Source organism: Mesoplodon mirus (assembly GCF_964341445.2).
Source record: "Mesoplodon mirus genome assembly, chromosome: 13".
Taxonomy (NCBI): domain Eukaryota; kingdom Metazoa; phylum Chordata; class Mammalia; order Artiodactyla; family Ziphiidae; genus Mesoplodon; species Mesoplodon mirus.
This window is the reverse complement of record NC_138989.1, coordinates 54,211,159-54,224,952: the sequence shown is the minus strand read 5'-3', so window position 1 is coordinate 54,224,952 and position 13,794 is coordinate 54,211,159.

The window sequence follows — 13,794 nt, the reverse complement described above, 5'->3', positions numbered from 1 at the left end:
GCTTACTATTATTTTTTTTTCTTTTTTTAATTATATGAGCTAAAATAAATTTATCTGTTTTAATGGGATTGACTGTCTAGGTAAAGAGAAGTGGAAAAATAGCTTAGGTTTGAAAAGTATCTGTTCTCTCAGAACACAAGAAAATGATAAAAAGAGAGTGTTTAGAGGATATTGATGTTGTAATGGGGTTGCTATTTATTTATACAACATGGATTGTATGAATATTTATTCTGGGGTAAGCACTGGGGATATAGGAGTGCATGAGATAACAAGGTCTTTATACATACTCTGCTCAAAAGTGTGTTAAAATTAATAATGTGATTATGAAAAGAGAAGCACCTGGACTCCATAAACACACAAAATAGGTAGCTATTCCTGAAATGAAGCCAGTTGGGAGAATCAGGAAAGACCCTTTTTTTCTGGGAAAAGAGCCTCTAATTTGAAACCTGAAGTAGGTAAAGCAGAGGAGTTGGAAAAGCAAAAACTGTTCCAGGCAGAGGGAACCATACACATAAATGCTTAGAGAACAAAAGAGTATGGTTTATTGGAGGAATAGGAAGTCCTTTAGAATGTCACCAGGTAGTGTGAAGTAAGTAGTGACAAATAATGGGGTTAGAGACATGAAAATGTGACATTATACCAAGCTGGGTCATATAAGAGCCTCTGTGAAGTTTTGGGTTTATTATTATTATTATTATCCTTAGACTTTGGAAAACCACTGACAGGTTCTGGAAAGATTTTGGATTTTCCTAGTTACAGTGAGGAAAATAAGACTGGAGATGGGTAGTTGGAAGGTAAGGCAACCAATTAAAGGCATTGGGAGAATCCAGGCATTGGTGATGTTACTGGAGATGAACTGGTACTGAACTGGATGGTGGTCATTGGGAAGACACAATGTGAAAAGACTTTTAGCAGTTAGGATCAACAGGACTTGGTAACAGATTAGATGTGAGGTGCTGAGAGATAAGAAGTGATAGGTAGTATAGAAGGTAAGAAGTGATAGGTAGTATAGAAGGTAAGAAGTGATAGGTAGTATAGTGATTTCTGGTTTAAATTGATGGATAAAATTCCGTGATTAAGGAAACAAGAGTAATGCGGCCAAGTGAACAGAAGTAGGGGAAGGTCAGGGATGATGACCGTTTCGATTTGATACCCAATCTGCAATTAGCATGCCAACTTACCTAAACTTTTATTCATTAGGCATTGCACAAGTCAAGAGCCAAACATGAGTGAACTGCTTCTGGCACTTTCCAGAAGAGCTGGTGTTTACTGAACCGCATGTCATAGAGAGTAGGACGAAGAATAGCTTTTATTATATAAAAATTTAAAGTGCTAATTGAGTTTAAAATAGTGAGTTAAATAATAATTTAAAACTTATGAATAACAATGTATTCCCTGCTCCCTCCTTAATCAAAATAAAGAAAAAAAGCAAATAAAAATGGTAGAAAATGCCATTTTTCTATTTGTATCAATTGTCCTTAGAAGGGAGAATAAGCAGGTAGATTTGCTCTGCTTATCTGCACAGTTTTCTTCCTGTTTGCTTTCAAAATCATGAGACTTCTTTCAAGTTTTCACTTTTATGAATTGCTAGCCATGCCCCCCAACACTGAGCAAAATTTGTAAAGATTCATTTTTCCATCATCCATCAAGTTATCTTACTATAATTTGGATGTATCTGTTCTGGAAGGGACGTCAAAGAATGCTGTTCCTGAGTGTTACCAAGGGGAAAAGAGGATGGGTGAGACCAAGGGTATTGGGGCCATCTCAGAAGTCTTCATGAGGAAATTGATGCCTCCAGAACTCTTTGCTATGTAGTCTTTCTTTCTCTCATATTTGAGGTTTTACTAGGAGTCTTGGGAAGTGGCTAGTAAGTGTACACAAGGTCTCTCTGTTGGAGAAAGGTGGGTCATAGACTTAAGAAATGAGGAGATGATCTGTGGGCTCCACACAGATCAGGGACCATCATTCTTCCCTCTTCAGAATCTCTTTTCCAGGTCCTTTCTTGCCAAAACCAAAGTGTGACTACAGTAGAGAAAAAGGTCAGAAGCCAAGGCTTGATTATCTCTGTGCCCCTTGCCCTTAAACATGCTCAATTTTAATTCAGCGATGTGCAGTCCCACTTCCTATCCCTCAAGCTGAATGGAGCCCAAGGTTTGTGTCTGGGAACCCATGGAAGAGAGGGTCTCTATTTATTAGTATCAGTTTCTGCTATTTACACCAGATGGTTAAATGTTAGCTTTTGTATTTGACCTTTTACCTCCCCTCCAAAACCATGTGGCTTAACTTTATGTTTTAGCATATTGCCCAGAAGAATTGGCTATCTTTACCACCTGTCACTCAAACACAAGGGGGGAGGGTACATTTAAACATATAAATAAAGTGTGATTGCAGGAATATGGCATGCCTCAACCAGAGGTAATATCCTCTCACAGATGACTGGTGATGCTGGTCTCACACCTGGTCTTCAGAATGCTGCCATCAAAGGGAAACTGGAGAATGGTCTTGATGAGAAAAGAACCAACTCCAGTCAGGAGTTGGTTATCTTATCTTCTGAAAAACTAAGGACTGTCCCCCTAAGTATTTGTTCCTTCTCACTGGGAAGCCCACCATCAGACAGCAAAAGGAGAAGAATGGAGAAGCCAATTGCTGCTGGCCTCTGGGTTGTAGGGCAAATTGTAGTTTTGCCTTATTAGCATCACAGAGAGCTAGGAGTGGATAAGGTGGTTGAGATGATGTGTATCATCCCAGAACAGACCATCCAAGTAATTACAACATCACAGTTCTTTATTTTCTGCTCAGACGTTACCCTGGACTCATTCTGTTGTTTCTTTGGTGAGAATGAAGTCAGCTTTGATGGTGACTGAGCTTCCCCTGTTGGAACAAAGGACAGGAAGTTCAATCACCCTAGCATTCAAAAGGGCTAGCCATAACATCTGTGTGTAAGTTTTTGTACAAGTGTGGTATGTGAGATGTTTGATTCAGACCTTATGGATAACAGTAGAATTTTTAGAAAAGCAGCCCGTTTCATGATCTGGATTGATCCACATCATGACCAAGAGACTGAATTGTACTCAAACTGTCTCAACAGCTCAGATGTATTATGCTTGCCCCGAACCTAGGCATAGCTCGCAGGGGCATTTCCCACATGATATACATAGGTGGATAAGAAAGACAAAAAATAGCATTAATCACACTAATACGGGCGGAAGAAAAAAAAAATGAAGCCAAATACACAAAAGCAAATCAAAATCTGCCTAACTCACCAACTCTGCTTTCTGTATTTGTGTGATTAATTTACTTCATGTACATTGTACAGTTAGCTTTACCACAGTTGCTGGATTCATGTTTAAAATAATGGCAGTATTTAAGGACAAAAAATACACAGTGATTATCACATTCCCCTTAATAAATGTTACTTACTGATTGGAGCGGCACGTGGACCTGTAAGACCCATTTTATGTGGCAAACCTTAATTATTCTACTCCCTCAAAGATACTGCTAGTATTTAAAGCATATTATTTTAGAATAAAGGTTTCACTTTGCCTAAGCATTAAGACTTAAAAAAAAAAAACATTTAACTTTGACATTTCATTTATAGGAATTTTAATTATCTGGATGGTTTCCTTTAAATGCTAGATGTAGGAAGAGAAAATTTGTACCTATATAGAAGAAAGTGCTCCCAGGACTCCCTAATTTTCATGTGTTATGAATTTTAATGCTTTATATGGGTCAGGTTTTCATAGCCAAGAAGAGGGAATACATTGGCCTTAAACTATGGTACAGTTGTAACAGTATTTTTAGTCTCTGTTATGGGCAGAGAGGAAATATATTTTGTTTCTTTTTTCTTTTTCAGAAGTTCTTACAGCAGAAGGAAGAAAGCCCCAGGCATCTAAGAAAGATCTGATATTTTCTTTTCTTTCTTTCTTTTATTTTTTAAAGAATATTTATTTATTTATTTATTGGCTGTGTTGGGTCTTCGTTATTATGCGTGGGCTTTCTCTAGTTGTGGCAAGCGGGGACTACTCTTCATTGTGGTGCACAGGCTTCTCGTTGCAGTGGTCTCTCATTGCAGAGCATGGGGTCTAGGTGCACGGGTTTCAGTAGTATGGCATGCGGGCTCAGTTGTTGTGGCTCGTGGGCCTAGTTGCTCCACAGCATGTGGGATCTTCCTGCAACAGGGATCAAATCCATGTCCCCTGTGCTGGCAGGCAGATTCTTAACCACTGCACCATCAGGGTAGTCCCAGATTTCGCGTTTTCACTATTTCCTTTTTACTTAAAAATTTTTTTTCTAGACAATGAGGTAGAAATAAAACAGACTGTATCTGCATAGCTTAAAATCAGTGGGACATTGTCTCATGGACAAAGGTGATGAAACTAGCAGCAGGCCCTCCCAGCAGATAGAATCAGTCATCCATTACAGTGCAAGGCTGATAATATTGGCTATCAGAGCCCCCACCACCACCCCGTTCCACTGTCTGTCTCCAACCCCTGACAAGAAACTTTCATTCATGTGTCCAGAGTCTCGATTGCTTCTCAGTGCTCTGGAATGTTACCTGGCTACCCACCATATCTCATTGTACCAATCCTAGCTACATATTTCTTGTACCTTCTTCTATCATATCAAAATCTACCTAACCTCTCTACTATCTCTATCCTGGGTCTTGACTTGCAATGTGATCAACAGATTTAGAGTAAGCTATTAGCAGTAGATACTATCTCAACAACTCTGTGGGTTATTGCAGATAAAACAGCAAATGTGAGGACAGATGAAAAAGAAGATGCCAAAACATCATTTAATTTGTCATTGTTTCCAGATAATATATGCTCTTCAAGTTTTAGCTACGTGGAGGCATAATAGTTTGGCTATAATAAGTGAATCACCAATGGTGTATTCTGCAGCTCATAACAAGTAGATGTGGGATAACATCTGTGCAGGTAAACAACTGTTCTTAAAATAAAGGTGTGGGGCTTCCCTGGTGGTGCAGTTGTTGAGAGTCTGCCTGCCAATGCAGGGGATACGGGTTCGTGCCCCGAACCGGGAGGATCCCACATGCCGGAGAACAGCTGGGCCCATGAGCCATGGCCACTGAGCCTGCACGTCCGGAGCCTGTGCTCCACAATAGGAGAGCCCACAACAGTGAGCAACCCGCGTACCACAAAAAAAAAAAAAAAAAAAAAAAACGGTGTGGCTACAGCATGTTGACAACAAGGCAATTTGTTTACTTAGACAATGGAAACTACATTTGTGATTTTGCATAATTTAAATAATGGGGAACTCTTCTTTTTTTTTTTTTTTAGTATTGATAACCAATATGTTTTCTTTTCTGAACTTCCAGAGTACACATATCCTACACCAACAATTTAATTCTGATGAACAACTGAGATTTACTTCTCTCCAGTAGTTTGTACATGTAAATATTGTCTCTTCCACATGATATTTGAAATAACATCTTTTGAATTCCCCACAAGTGTCAAGTGCAAGCCTAAGAAAGTGACAAATACTCTTGGAATTCTCTTGTGTTTTAAAGTCCCCGTGTATTGGGTAGACCACTGCCAAAAAGCCTAACATTGTCCTGTAATTGCACACTTGCCTCATCCCAGGGAATCAATTTAAGTGAACTCTTCTGCATCTTAAAATAAAACTGTGCCAGTTTTTTCATGATGTAGTTAAGCCATAACCCACAAACTTCAATAAAGTGGAATATTTTCAAGGTCAGGAAAATCTAGGAAAGCTCCATCCCCCACCTCCTGAACTCCCTCCCTGGACTTGGAATGGCTATCTGTTGCTCTGGCAGATTTATAGTTCATTCACACTGTGAGTGATAGGAGGAGGAAGTGAGCAGAGTTAATCAGAGCTAAGTAGTTAACGAGCAGAGGGCTAACGAGCTGGTGAGTTAACGAGCTAAGCAGAGAGCTAATGAGCTGCTGTTTCCCACTACATGGGAACAAATATATCTTTCAGGTGATTGTTTACCTTTAGCATTCTTAGCAGATGTCCACAATGATAGAGCTAAGTCTTTGACCACTCCCCAAACATCTCAATCTAAAGAGAATTCAGCCATTCCTTCAGTCTTAAGTATATGTGCTACCATTGTGACCTTGAAATGAAATCCCCTTATTTTTTAACATAGGCTAGTGGCCACTCCAACATGTTATGTTTCATAAATATTATACTTATTTACATTAAATTAATAAAGATTACCTACTGGGCACCTATTAATACTAATTAATAGATATAGTACTAATGATGTGGAAGAATAACAAAATTTAAAAATTAGTGTCTATCCCTCAAGAGTTGGCCAATTAATTGGGAGGAGACCAGCCAGACAGTTAAAGGAATAGAGAAAATAAGTATTAGGTGTCAGTAACAATTGTCACTAGGAATTCAGAGAGCGGGGATACCATTGTGTAGTGGAGTACAGAATGGGTCTGTGTGGTCAGGGAGGTTGTGCTTTATCCAGCCTTGAGAGTGAGGTCATGAATTAATTGATATATTATATAGATAATATTTTAAAAGAAAGAAAGAGTAAAAACATGGCCTGAATCAAAATTGGCTAATTATGCCACACTTACCCCAGATCAAAGTTGCATCAGTTATGTGTGAAGTACTCCTTGCTCCCTGCTGCTGAGCCCAGTTAGCAGAGTTACTGGAAGATCTGGGACTCACTGGAGACCGTGGGACAGCAGACTAACTTAGATGGGGTCTCTCAGTGAGTCAGCCTACCATGAGTTTGAAAAGACATCACATTTCACTAGAAAATCAGTTGATCTAGGCCATTAGGCTACAGGTAGCTCTACTTTGTAAGTCTCTCCTCCACTCCGGAGATCAATGGGCTAACCCAAAGATAAAATAACAAGAGTCAGTTACCAATGTAAATTGGCAACATAGAAAAAAATCACAAGATGCTATTCATCTATGTAATTAATGAATAATAAACTATTGCTTTTAGATGTAACAGTTACAGATTATTGCAAGAGACTCCTAAATAGCCTTTCTGTTTTCTTATCATTCTTATTCATTCGTTTAAAAAGAAGAGTGTTAATTGAAACTATCCTGTGGCAATGATTGTTCTTGGCACCAAAAATAAAATAGTGCCCCCTGAATATTGCTGTTTTCATGGAACTAACCTTAACTGAGAGTGGCAGAAAACAAGAAAATCCACAAAGGAATAAAGAAACTATTTATTTTAGTATGTGCTACACCAAAAAAAAAAAAAATGCAGAATGAGAGGAAAGAAGATGAAAATGGGGTAGAGGGCAGGTCTTTGTAGAAAGAGGAGTCAGGGAAGGCCTCACTGAGGGGGTGACACTTGAGCAAAGACCTGAGTGGGGAGAAAAATGAAGGTTTAAAACAATCAGAGAGAAAATAATTCCAGGTAAAGCAATCAAGGCTAAAGGTTTAGACAAGATAAAGAAGTAGGTTTGAACTGTTTACTGATAGCAATAAGACGAGTATGAGTGCATCCGAGTGAGTGAGGGTTAATGAGTGAGCAGAGGTCACCATGGAGGATATTGTAGGTCAAAGAAAAGAGATTATGTTCCATTCAACTGTGATGGTTATTTATTGAAGGACTGCAAACAGAGGAGTGTCATTAAACAATTTTCATTTTAGAGCATTTATTGCAGGTGATCTGTGTATAACGCATTAAAATCTAAGGCTTTCTGAAATGAAGGAGAACAGGGGAAGTAGTAGGTCTCTTGGATAGTGAAATAGGAGATGGGTTCTTTGAAGGTATTTTTAGACATGTTAACTGAAAAGAAAAAGGGTAATGCATCACATGAGCTTTTGGGGTAAAGACATAGAGTGAAGGAGTCAAGAGAAGATGAAGGTTAGAGTACTGTACTCAATATCAGGTTCTGGAGAGTGTTGGTTGTTGATGATGACAAAATCTAAGGCATAAACATGGGAGTGCAAGGTTAACAAGAGGTAATAGGGAGTGAAGGAGTCAAGTAGTTGATAAGAATGTGTCCAATATAGATATTGAATTGCCAAAAACAATGACAATGGAAATGATGGCAAAGCCAGGGAGACAGAATGATACAGGGTGGGAAGGAGTGGTAATCCATAAGATCTGTAGAAGACTGTAATGAGAAAGAGTTGAGAAAAAAAGAGAAAAAAAGAAAAAAGAGAAAAAAAGAGAAAAGAAAAAAAAAGAAAAAAATGAGAAAAAAAGAAAAGCACCAAAACACTACTTGAGAGGGTGACAGTATAAGCAATATTCTCAGAAGATAGTCAAATTTACTCAGATCAAAAAAAGTATAAAGTGTATAATATAGGAAATTTTGATGAAGATACTAATGGCACTAATAAGTACTATTCATTGAGTACTCTACAAAGAGTGTTTATATAATTTTTTGTTGCTGTTGTTGTTCCAAGTGTTTTATGTGTATTCACAATTTGAATCCTTATAGCAACCATATTATTATGTATGCTTATTTTTTTCTTTTTCATAGATGAGGAAACTGAGGCATAGAGATGTTAAGTAACATACCTAAGATCACACAGCCAGGCAAGATCCTATACCAGGCAGGATGAACTGTCCAAAGAGTACATTAGAATGTAAATTAGATCTGATGGGTCAGAAAGAGATGGAACACGGAGAAAAGAGTTACATTAAAGAATTAAAAAGGTCAGAAAAACCATATGTGAGTCTGTGTGACAATGGAGAAACAGGGGTCTTATACTTCAGGTGGCATCGAAGGGATAAATGTGAGACCTGTTGAGTTCAGTGCTATTGGTCCCTCAGCAGAAAAGGGAGAATTTATGATCTCCTTCAGGTCTAAATCCTTATGGAGGTTGCAGGGATGCCAGAGTCTATGGGTGTCTTAGTTGGGTCTGGGTAATATTGCTAGGGGCAATAGGAGGTCCTTAGATAGTCTTTCTAACTAGAAGCTAGATCACCATTCTATTCCATTTTGTTGTCATCCCCATCCCCAGAGCACAGCCTTTATATCATTCCATGTATTAAAATATAATGTTTCCTCATTTATTATCTACAGAGTAAAATCCAAGTTATTTTAAATGGCATTAATGTTCCTCCATTAACTAGGTCCAGTCAACCTATCTACTCTTTTTTTTGGGTTTTTTGACACTGTTTTTCATAATTCTTTAAGGACTAGTCAAATCAAATGAATTGCAATTGTTCATATACTACTATGATGTTTTCTCATGAAGAATGCTGTACTTGATAAGCCCTTCAGATATTTCTATAATCATGAACCTTACATTCTTCCCAACTCTGCTCAAGGATGGCTTCTACTGACAAGGATTAAGCAACCCTCCCTTCCTCTGAATTCTGCACAGTTGTGAGTCTATGCTTTACCACTGCTATTCTGGAGAGCTTAGCTTGGCACACTCAGAGTAATTTTTTTTTTTTTTTTTGCAGTACACGGGCCTCTCACTGTTGTGGCCCCTCCAGTTGTGGAGCGCAGGCTCCAGACGTGCAGGTTCAGCGGCCATGGCTCATGGGCCCAGCCACTCCATGGCATGTGGTATCTTCCCAGACCGGGGCATGAACCCGTGCCCCTTGCATCGGCAGGCAGACTCTCAACCACTGCACCACCAGGGAAGCCCTCAAAGTAAATTTTAATGATTAAAAAAAAATAGTAAGAAGATGGTCAGGAAAATCATTGTAAAGGAAGAAGGAATTGGAGTGAAGTTGAAAGATGTGGGGCAGGCTTTGGGTGAGTGGGGAAAAGAGGAAAGCAAAATTATTAGGGAAAGAAACAGAAACTCAGATTCGTGAAAGTGGAGTGTACCTACAGAAAGGCCAGGGGAAATTTTGCTAGAAAGATAGTTCTGGATCAAATTGTGTGTCATTTTGAATGCTACACTGAAGAGTACTGAATTTTTATTCTCTTATATTTTCCACCTTCTTGTATTTCAAAATAGACTTTCATAAAACATCACATTGAAGCCAAATGGAAGCTGAAGCTGAACACCTTCAAGCAGGTAAATAGTTGTCATTCAAGATGGTATCAGGGCTTCCCTGGTGGCTCAGTGGTTAGGAGTCCACCTGCCGATGCAGGGGACACGGGTTTGTGCCCTGGTCTGGGAAGATCCCACATTCCATGGAGCGGCTGGGCCCGTGAGCCATGGTCACTGAGCCTGTGCATCCGGAGCCTGTGCTCTGCAAAGGGAGAGGCCACAACAGTGAGAGGCCCATGTACTGAAAAAAAAAAAAAAAAAAAAAAAAAGATGGTATCAAAGAGCATGGATTCCAAAATCTTATATGCAAGATGATTCTATAGGGCTCCAAATAATCTACAGCTACTGAACATGACAGTTTTATAGACGAAAACCCTGAATGCCCTCTGCTATTCAAAGGGCAGATAGAATCATGACTTGAACATAGAGTTGGCATGTAGGCATACATTAGCTAAGACTATGTGGGTAAGAGTCTGGAGAGTTTAGACTGGATGTGAGACTGCTGGCCATTTGCCTGACACTGAATGTGTCCCTCCAAAATTCATATGTTAAATGCTAGTGTCCACTGTGATGATAGGTGGAAGTGGGGCTTTTGAGAGGTGATTATATTAAGTTGGTAGATCCTTCATGAATGAGATTTGTACCCTAATAAAAGAGGCTCCAGAGAGCTCCCCTGTTACTTCTGCCAAGTGAATTTACACAAAGAAGATGACGGTCTATGAACTGGGAAGCAGGCCTTCACCAGACACTGAATGGGCTGACACCTTGATCTTAGACTTCTCAAGCTCCAGAACTGTTAGAAATAAATGTTTGTTAAGTCACCTAGACTATGGTATTTTTGTTATAGCAACCTGTACAGACTAAGACACTGACCCACAAAGGATAAAGGCCAACTGTTTATATTATAATATTATGGGAAACCAGTAAATACCCATTTAACTTTCTCTGTATGAATCCATTCATTCCAAAAATATTTATTAGGTATTTTCCATGTGTTAGGCATTGTTATAGGCATTAAGGATATAGAGGTTAAAAAAGAGAGAGGCAGAAAAACAGAGAGAGACAGAGAGAGAAATAAGTCTTTGTGTCCATGGAACTTATTCTCTGTACAAAATGGGTCTGAGCTCATACAATGATCCCCATGGACAGGCAACAAGTCTCCAAGGAGGTTTTCTTAGTTTGAAACTGAATCCAGGTCATTACTAGGGGTCATGATGAGTAGAGTCAAGACCTCTAGGAAAAGAAGACTGGCTGGAGTTCAGACTTCACTGTGGGGAACTGGAGTACTCTCAAAGACCCCAAACAGCAGGAGCCTGAGAACTACTGGGCATGTATATCTATAGAGGTGGGGGAATGTAGCAGCAGTGTGGGTATTTAGGCTCCAAGCTGGACCTAAGGAAGTCAGATTAATGTCTACATCGTACCTCCTGCTAGGAGTGAATCTCCCATTCTGATAAGCATTTTTATAGGGAAGAAAATGAGTTGAAATGACCTTGGTTTTTTGTGTGATAAAGGATGGAACAGAAGCACAGGGTAGTGGTCTAACACAAGAATTCCAGCGGTAGCTAGATTTCATTTTCATTGCTTACTAACTGTTACATGTGGAGCTATTTAGTTAAACCTCTTAAACCTCAATTATCTCTTGTGTACAGTATTCCTGTTTATAGGTAAACTGCATGTGTATGTGACACATATGTGTATTTGACTGTTTATGCATGTGACAGAGAATGACATGAGATGATGCATTTAAGACTTTTAGTATAATGTCTAACACATAGGAACGTAAAAATTGGCAGTCATTCTTATTCCATTTTAGTAGCCACAATTAATAATAGAAGCACAACCAGAATATAACAGGGTTGGTTTGAAGCAGTGGGTGATAAGAAAGATGGGGAAGATGTGTGAGGGAGGAAAGAGGAAGAAGGATGGGAGCTTCCAGAAATATACAATCTCATTTTCCTGACTGGGCAAGTGAAGGTGTATAAACCCTGTGCTATGACATAGAATTTCATTCACATAAATATGTAAAAAAGACTGAGTCCTCCAGCAGAGGTGTAACCTGGATATTGATTTGCACATGATTGATTAAACCAACTGAATTTCAATTTTCTTATTGTAAAATGAAGATAATATTAAAGTTTTTCCCATAAGAATATCTTGTGCATCAATAAAGTCATGAGTGTAAGTGTACCTGCCTAATGCTTAATTCATGCTAAGTGCTCAAAAAATATTTATTCATCCAAGCCTGTTTAGAGTTAGATTAAAAAAAAAAATAAGAAGCATCATTTCCTGACATGAAGTATCTGCGGTAGTTAGCTTTATGTGTCAAATTAGCTGTACCATGGTGCTCAGAATAATTAATCAAACATTATTCTGGATGATTTAATGGAAGTCTTTTTTTTTTGATAAGGATAACACTGAAATGAGTAGACTCTGAGTAAAACAGATTACTCTCCATAATGTGAGTGGGCCTCATCCAATCAGGTGAAAGGCCTTAATAGAACAGAAACTGACCTGTCCAGAGCAAGAAGGAATTCCATTGGTAGACTGCCTTGGGCCTCTAACTGCAACTTTTCCTGAGGTTCCGGCCTGAGGGCCTCACCAAGCTATCAGATGGGACTCTCCAAGCCTCCACAATGAGGTGAGCCAATGCCTTAAATTCTTAAAATTCCTTAAAATTATATATCTATATCTATATCTATATTTATACCTATATCTATATCTATCTAGTTTCCCTGGAGAAACCTGACTAATAATATAGCTGAACATTTTTCTATCAGGATTGAACTTTGAGTGTCGCAGCCAGAGAGACTGAGAACCCCCAGCAGCCTTTCCGGGTGGGATACGTTAGTAAAGTGTATAGTTCTGGGATGTAGCAATGTGGCAGAAGACTGACAAAAGCACAAGCAAATACTAACCAGTACTGGGGTAACGAATGATATCTGCTTAAAATAAAAATTCCCTGAAGAGGTGTTGGCAGATAGCACCCTGCAAGATCCCACTGTAATAAAAGCTGTATATTATTGGAAACATGCTGAACATTTTTTGTTACTAATAGTGAAACATTTTTCCACTTCATAGTCAAGCTTAGCTTTTCTTAATTAATTAAAGCTCATAGTTCAGGAAACTGTTTCAAATATATATTTAAAATTGAAATATCTTAGTTGGGTGGATCTTAGTGGCACTTTAAAACAATTGCATTGCTATTTTTAAAACAAATTACAGCAATTGTTATGAATTGAATGTTTACGTCCCCCTAAGATATATGTGAGGAAGCCCTAGCACATAATGTGATGGTATTTGGAAACGAGTCTTTTGGAAGTAACTAGGATTAGATGTAGCCATGAGGACAGGGCCCTAATGAGGACATTAGTGATGCCAGAGAGCCCTTTCTCTCTCTGCGAGGCGAGAGCATAGAGAGAAGGCAGATTTCTGCAAGTCAGGGAGAGGGCTCTCATCAGAACCCAACCATGCTGCCCCCCTGTACTTGTACTTCCAGACCCTAGAATGTGTGTTTTTAAGCCCCTGAGTCTATGGCATTTTGTTATGGAACCCTGAGGTGACTAAGACAAGTATGTTACCATTAAAAATAACATTTTAAAGTAGAGCAACAAAAAATTCTTATACAATCACTTTTTTATCCTTTTATATTATAGTACAGTATTTGTCTATATGTATGGATATTTTTCACATCATCACTGATCTTAAAAATGACTACATTTAAGTCATTATTCTTGTGCTAGCACTGGTAAATTAAGTAAGTGCATGGCTTACAATTGCACCAAGCTCTTTTTAAACAGAATTTTATGAATATGTGGGACCCAAAAGATATATGTTAGGGCTTCCCTGGTGGCGCAGTGGTTG